Genomic DNA, 7642 nt, shown 5'->3' with positions numbered 1-7642 from the left:
CATGATTTTGGTCATCCTACACTCTATAATATTGACGCTATTGACGATTTTTCACAATAAAATTCCCCAAAAATATGCAAAAAGATATTTTTTTCTGAAATGACTGTTGTAGTATGATTATCAGGTGACCCTTGTTGTGTATCATGATTTTGGTCATCCTACAGTGCATAATATTAACGCTATTGACGATTTTTCACAATAAAATTCCCCAAAAATATGCAAACTTTTTTCCCCCCTGAAATCACTGTTGTAGTATGATTATCAGGTGACCCTTGTTGTGTAGCATGATTTTGGTGAGTATACAGTGTATAATATTAACGCTATTGACGATTTTTCACAATAAAATTCCCCTAAAATATGCAAAAAGTTTTTTTTCTGAAATGACTGTTGTAGTATGATTATCAGGTGACCATTGTTGTGTATCATGATTTTGGTGAGTAAACAATGTATAATATTGACGCTATTGACGATTTTTCACAATAAAATTCCCCAAAAATATGCAAAAAGATTTTTTTTTTTTTTTATAAAATTACTGTTGTAGTATGATTATCAGGTGACCCTTGTTGTGTATCATGATTTTGGTCATCCTACAGTGTATAATATTAAAGCTATTGACAATTTTTTTCACAATAAAATTCCCCAAAAATATGCAAAAAGATATTTTTTTCTGAAATGACTGTTGTAGTATGATTATCAGGTGACCATTGTTGTGTAGCATGATTTTGGTGAGTATAAAGTGTATAATATTAATGGTATTGATGATTTTTCACAATAAAATTCCCCAAAAATATGAAAAACTTTTTTTTCTGAAATGACTGTTGTAGTATGATTATCAGGTGACCCTTGTTGTGTATCATGATTTTGGTCATCCTACACTCTATAATATTGACGCTATTGACGATTTTTCACAATAAAATTCCCCAAAAATATGCAAAAAGATATTTTTTTCTGAAATGACTGTTGTAGTATGATTATCAGGTGACCCTTGTTGTGTATCATGATTTTGGTCATCCTACAGTGCATAATATTAACGCTATTGACGATTTTTCACAATAAAATTCCCCAAAAATATGCAAACTTTTTTCCCCCCTGAAATCACTGTTGTAGTATGATTATCAGGTGACCCTTGTTGTGTAGCATGATTTTGGTGAGTATACAGTGTATAATATTAACGCTATTGACGATTTTTCACAATAAAATTCCCCTAAAATATGCAAAAAGTTTTTTTTCTGAAATGACTGTTGTAGTATGATTATCAGGTGACCATTGTTGTGTATCATGATTTTGGTGAGTAAACAATGTATAATATTGACGCTATTGACGATTTTTCACAATAAAATTCCCCAAAAATATGCAAAAAGATTTTTTTTTTTTTTTATAAAATTACTGTTGTAGTATGATTATCAGGTGACCCTTGTTGTGTATCATGATTTTGGTCATCCTACAGTGTATAATATTAAAGCTATTGACAATTTTTTTCACAATAAAATTCCCCAAAAATATGCAAAAAGATATTTTTTTCTGAAATGACTGTTGTAGTATGATTATCAGGTGACCATTGTTGTGTAGCATGATTTTGGTGAGTATAAAGTGTATAATATTAATGGTATTGACGATTTTTCACAATAATATTCCCCAAAAATATGCAAAAAGATTTATTTTTCTTCTGAAATGACTGTTGTAGTATGATTATCAGGTGACCCTTGTTGTGTAGCATGATTTTGGTCATCCTACAGTGTATAATATTAACGCTATTGACGATATTTCAAAATAAAATTCCCCAAAAATATGCAATTTTTTCCCCCCCTGAAATAACTATTGTAGTATGATTATCAGGTGACCATTGTTGTGTAGCATGATTTTGGTGAGTATACAGTGTATAATATTAACGCTATTGATGATTTTTCACAATAAAATTCCCCTAAAATATGCAAAAAGTTTTTTTTCTGAAATCACTGTTGTAGTATGATTATCAGGTGACCCTTGTTGTGTAGCATGATTTTGGTGAGTATACAGTGTATAATATTAACGCTATTGATGATTTTTCACAATAAAATTCCCCTAAAATATGCAAAAAGTTTTTTTTCTGAAATCACTGTTGTAGTATGATTATCAGGTGACCCTTGTTGTGTATCATGATTTTGGTCATCCTACAGTGTATAATATTAACGCTATTGATGATTTTTCACAATAAAATTCCCCAAAAATATGCTAACTTTTTTTCCCCCTGAAATCACTGTTGTAGTATGATTATCAGGTGACCATTGTTGTGTAGCATGATTTTGGTGAGTATACAGTGTATAATATTAACGCTATTGACGATTTTTCACAATAAAATTCCCCAAAAATATGCAAAAAGATATTTTTTTCTGAAATAACTGTTGTAGTATGATTATCAGGTGACCATTGTTGTGTATCATGATTTTGGTGAGTATACAGTGTATAATATTAACGCTATTGACGATTTTTGACAATAATATTCCCTAAAAATATGCAAAAAGATTGATTTTTTTCATGAAATGACTGTTGTAGTATGATTATCAGGTGACCATTGTTGTGTAGCATGATTTTGGTGAGTATACAGTGTATAATATTAACGCTATTGACGATTTTTCACAATAATATTCCCCAAAAATATGCAAAGAGATTTATTTTTTTTATGAAATGACTGTTGTAGTATGATTATCAGGTGACCCTTGTTGTGTAGCATGATTTTGGTGAGTATACAGTGTATAATATTGACGCTACTGACGATTTTTCACAATAAAATTCCCCAAAAATATGAAAAACTTTTTTTTCTGAAATGACTGTTGTAGTATGATTATCAGGTGACCCTTGTTGTGTATCATGATTTTGGTCATCCTACACTCTATAATATTGACGCTATTGACGATTTTTCACAATAAAATTCCCCAAAAATATGCAAAAAGATATTTTTTTCTGAAATGACTGTTGTAGTATGATTATCAGGTGACCCTTGTTGTGTATCATGATTTTGGTCATCCTACAGTGTATAATATTAAAGCTATTGACAATTTTTTTCACAATAAAATTCCCCAAAAATATGCAAAAAGATATTTTTTTCTGAAATGACTGTTGTAGTATGATTATCAGGTGACCATTGTTGTGTAGCATGATTTTGGTGAGTATAAAGTGTATAATATTAATGGTATTGACGATTTTTCACAATAATATTCCCCAAAAATATGCAAAAAGATATTTTTTTCTGAAATAACTGTTGTGGTATGATTATCAGGTGACCATTGTTGTGTATCATGATTTTGGTGAGTATTCAGTGTATAATATTAACGCTATTGACGATTTTTCACAATAATATTCCCCAAAAATATGCAAAGAGATTTATTTTTTTTATGAAATGACTGTTGTAGTATGATTATCAGGTGACCCTTGTTGTGTAGCATGATTTTGGTGAGTATACAGTGTATAATATTGACGCTATTGACGATTTTTCACAATAAAATTCCCCAAAAATATGAAAAACTTTTTTTTCTGAAATGACTGTTGTAGTATGATTATCAGGTGACCCTTGTTGTGTATCATGATTTTGGTCATCCTACAGTGCATAATATTAACGCTATTGACGATTTTTCACAATAATATTCCCCAAAAATATGCAAAGAGATTTATTTTTTTTATGAAATGACTGTTGTAGTATGATTATCAGGTGACCCTTGTTGTGTAGCATGATTTTGGTGAGTATACAGTGTATAATATTGACGCTATTGACGATTTTTCACAATAAAATTCCCCAAAAATATGAAAAACTTTTTTTTCTGAAATGACTGTTGTAGTATGATTATCAGGTGACCCTTGTTGTGTATCATGATTTTGGTCATCCTACAGTGCATAATATTAACGCTATTGACGATTTTTCACAATAAAATTCCCCAAAAATATGCAAACTTTTTTCCCCCCTGAAATCACTGTTGTAGTATGATTATCAGGTGACCCTTGTTGTGTAGCATGATTTTGGTGAGTATACAGTGTATACTATTAACGCTATTGACGATTTTTCACAATAAAATTCCCCTAAAATATGCAAAAAGATTTTTTTTTTTTTTTATAAAATTACTGTTGTAGTATGATTATCAGGTGACCCTTGTTGTGTATCATGATTTTGGTGAGTATACAGTGTATAATATTAAAGCTATTGACAATTTTTTTCACAATAAAATTCCCCAAAAATATGCAAAAAGATATTTTTTTCTGAAATGACTGTTGTAGTATGATTATCAGGTGACCCTTGTTTTGTATCATGATCTTGGTCATCCTACAGTGTATAATATTAACGCTATTGACGATATTTCAAAATAAAATTCCCCAAAAATATACAATTTTTTTCCCCCTGAAATAACTGTTGTAGTATGATTATCAGGTGACCATTGTTGTGTAGCATGATTTTGGTGAGTATACAGTGTATAATATTAACGCTATTGACGATTTTTCACAATAAAATTCCCCAAAAATATGCAAACATTTTTTTTTTCTGAAATGACTGTTGTAGTATGATTATCAGGTGACCATTGTTGTGTAGCATGATTTTGGTGAGTATACAGTGTATAATATTAACGCTATTGACGATTTTTCACAATAAAATTCCCCAAAAATATGCAAACATTTTTTTTTTCTGAAATGACTGTTGTAGTATGATTATCAGGTGACCCTTGTTGTGTATCATGATTTTGGTCATCCTACAGTGCATAATATTAACGCTATTGACGATTTTTTACAATAAAATTCCCCAAAAATATGCAAAAAAAAATTTTCCCCCCTGAAATCACTGTTGTAGTATGATTATCAGGTGACCCTTGTTGTGTAGCATGATTTTGGTGAGTATACAGTGTATAATATTGACGCTATTGACGATTTTTCACAATAATATTCCCCAAAAATATGAAAAAAGATTTATTTTTTTAATGAAATGACTGTTGTAGTATGATTATCAGGTGACCCTTGTTGTGTATCATGATTTTGGTCATCCTACAGTGTATAATATTAACGCTATTACCGATATTTCCAATTTTTTCCCCCCCCTGAAATAACTGTTGTAGTATGATTATCTGGTGACCATTGTTGTGTAGCATGATTTTGGTCATCCTACAGTGTATAATATTAACGCTATTGATGATTTTTCACAATAAAATTCCCCAAAAATATGCAAACTTTTTCCCCCCTGAAATCACTGTTGTAGTATGATTATCAGGTGACCATTGTTGTGTAGCATGATTTTGGTGAGTATACAGTGTATAATATTAACGCTATTGATGATTTTTCACAATAAAATTCCCCAAAAATATGCAAAAAGTTTTTTCTGAAATGACTGTTGTAGTATGATTATCAGGTGACCGTTGATGTGTGGAGTGAATTTGGTGAGACTACAGTGAATAAAAGTGGAGATATTGAATATTTTTTGCTTTGGTACTGCAATTTGTAAACGGTCCATAAGCGCTCGCCTCTCAGCCCGCAGTGCATAGAGAGCAATATATTTCCTGCAGCCTGGAGGACGGCTCGTTTTGGCGAAAATGAGTTTGTAGTCAATAGTCTACCTTACTACGATAGGAAAGAGGCATTTTTTTTTTTTTTATCTTTTAACAATGTTTCGTTTGTGAGCTATTGATCGCTGAAGTTCGAATCTGCCAATCTCTTTCTAACTTTACCTAAGTTGCTGAAATTAAATGTCTGATCAGTCTCTGATCCATCCTGCTCAGACTCTCTGCGCGGGGCAGCTCTCCCGCATCACTCTCTCGGTCACCTGACTGCAGCTGGATCTCTCTCCTCTCTGACGGAGCTACCAAACTCAACTGTTTCTGTCAAAGATAACGTGTTGTGTACGGCTTTTATACAAGCTAATGGACGTTAACATTAGAGCTGACCTGTTAGGTTACGTTACAAGGCTGCCGGTAAACGTTGGCTGCGCTGTTTCTTACCTTGCTCTACGTTGACTTTACTAGTTCCAGCTTCACCGTCACCACCTTTTAAAAAAAATATTTGTTTAGAAAATCTCTAAGGCCTCTTTTTTCCTCTTATCTTTTCTTTACTTTTCTGAGCACCGGACTTGGGCTGACCGGACATTTTTAGCGTACTGAACTTCAAATGACAACATCAAATTTTGATCAGTGGCCAAACCATTTTTGTGTTGGGGGTGGGGTGGTTCTTGACCACTATTTCAAGAGCGAATAGGAAGAAAACAATTAAAAGCTTTTATGTAACTCAAATATTACACATCTTTTCCACAGATAGGCCTATTTTGAAAAATTATTCCATAATTTAATGTGGGCCCAGTTCTGGGCCCCCCCTATCCTGGGCCCGAGACAACAGACCCGTTTGTCCCCCCCTATCGGCGGGCGTGATAATACATATCCATGCATTATTTTATATAATCTGTAAAGGTGCAAAATACTGGATCATATGCATCTAATGTATTAATGATATCACTGAAACCTTACTGGGGATGAAGCTAACTGTCTGAATATCAAATATCAACATGTCTACATTACAGCTGATTTCACCGCTGTATCCCAAACATTGGTCTCATAACGTGATGCGCAACGTTATGTAAACAAACTACACATAAAAAGAGTTAATGTGGCATCAAATTATAGTATTTGCCTTTTCAGACATGTTTTATATCAAACTGGCTCGTTCAGCAGCAGCGATGTATAACACGGACTCGACTAACGCTAGTTACCATAGTTACCTTAACTGTAACTGTTAGCTTCAACTAGCTAAGCTAAGGTTTATCTAGTATTTAGAACCGGAGACGCGAATTCAACAAGGACAACAAAACAAACTGCACTTGGAAACATTGTTCGTATTATATGTCATTAAATCCCTGTTTCTGACCAACTTCATGTAGTTTTATGTATTTATTTAGGGCACATGATTTGTTAATTAGTACATTAGAGGTTACATCTAAATTAGCTTGACTGACCTGCTCTCCTCCACCCTACTGCTGTTACCATGCCGACGAACTCACCTGTTACCATGCCGACGAACTCAGTTGGTCTTTCAACTTTATCTTCCTTTATTTTCCAACTTCAGTGTTTTCATCCCACTGCGGTCAAATCAGCCGCCCTTATGTTTCGAGTGCGCAATTCATCAAGTCTTTACGGTCATAATGAAACCACACTGGTGAGCTACATTAAGGCTTTTTCCCCCTAACTTTGATGTGAAATAATGAAGAACCTTTTCTACCATAAGTAATCCAAGACACTTGTACTGATATACTCAGTATTTCCTGTACTATTCATGAAAGTATTATCAAGTACTTTTACTGCATACTTTTGGCGTAATCTCATTACAAAGTTCCTCCCTTGGGCAAAGAATATGCTTTTTCTCCTAACTTTGAGGTGAAATAAATTACTTCCATAAGTAGTTTATGAAATTTGTACTGATGGACTCAGTACCTCCTGTACTATTCATGAAAGTATTATCAAATACTTTTACTGCATAATTTTTGAGTTATCCATTTTCAAAATCAAAGTATTACAACCCAACTTATTGAAGCAGATGCAGATTAATTATTTATTTAGTGAAATACTGGACACTTTCTGCTCTTCAGGCTTGTTTGAACCTGCTTAAAAAGTCTTGACTAAGCAATACAAAATGCATACATCCCAAA

The sequence above is a fragment of the Scomber scombrus genome, chromosome 7 (assembly GCF_963691925.1).
Source record: "Scomber scombrus chromosome 7, fScoSco1.1, whole genome shotgun sequence".
Classification (NCBI taxonomy): Eukaryota; Metazoa; Chordata; class Actinopteri; order Scombriformes; family Scombridae; genus Scomber; species Scomber scombrus.
The sequence above is the reverse complement of the archived record's forward strand: the minus strand, read 5'-3'. Positions refer to the sequence as shown.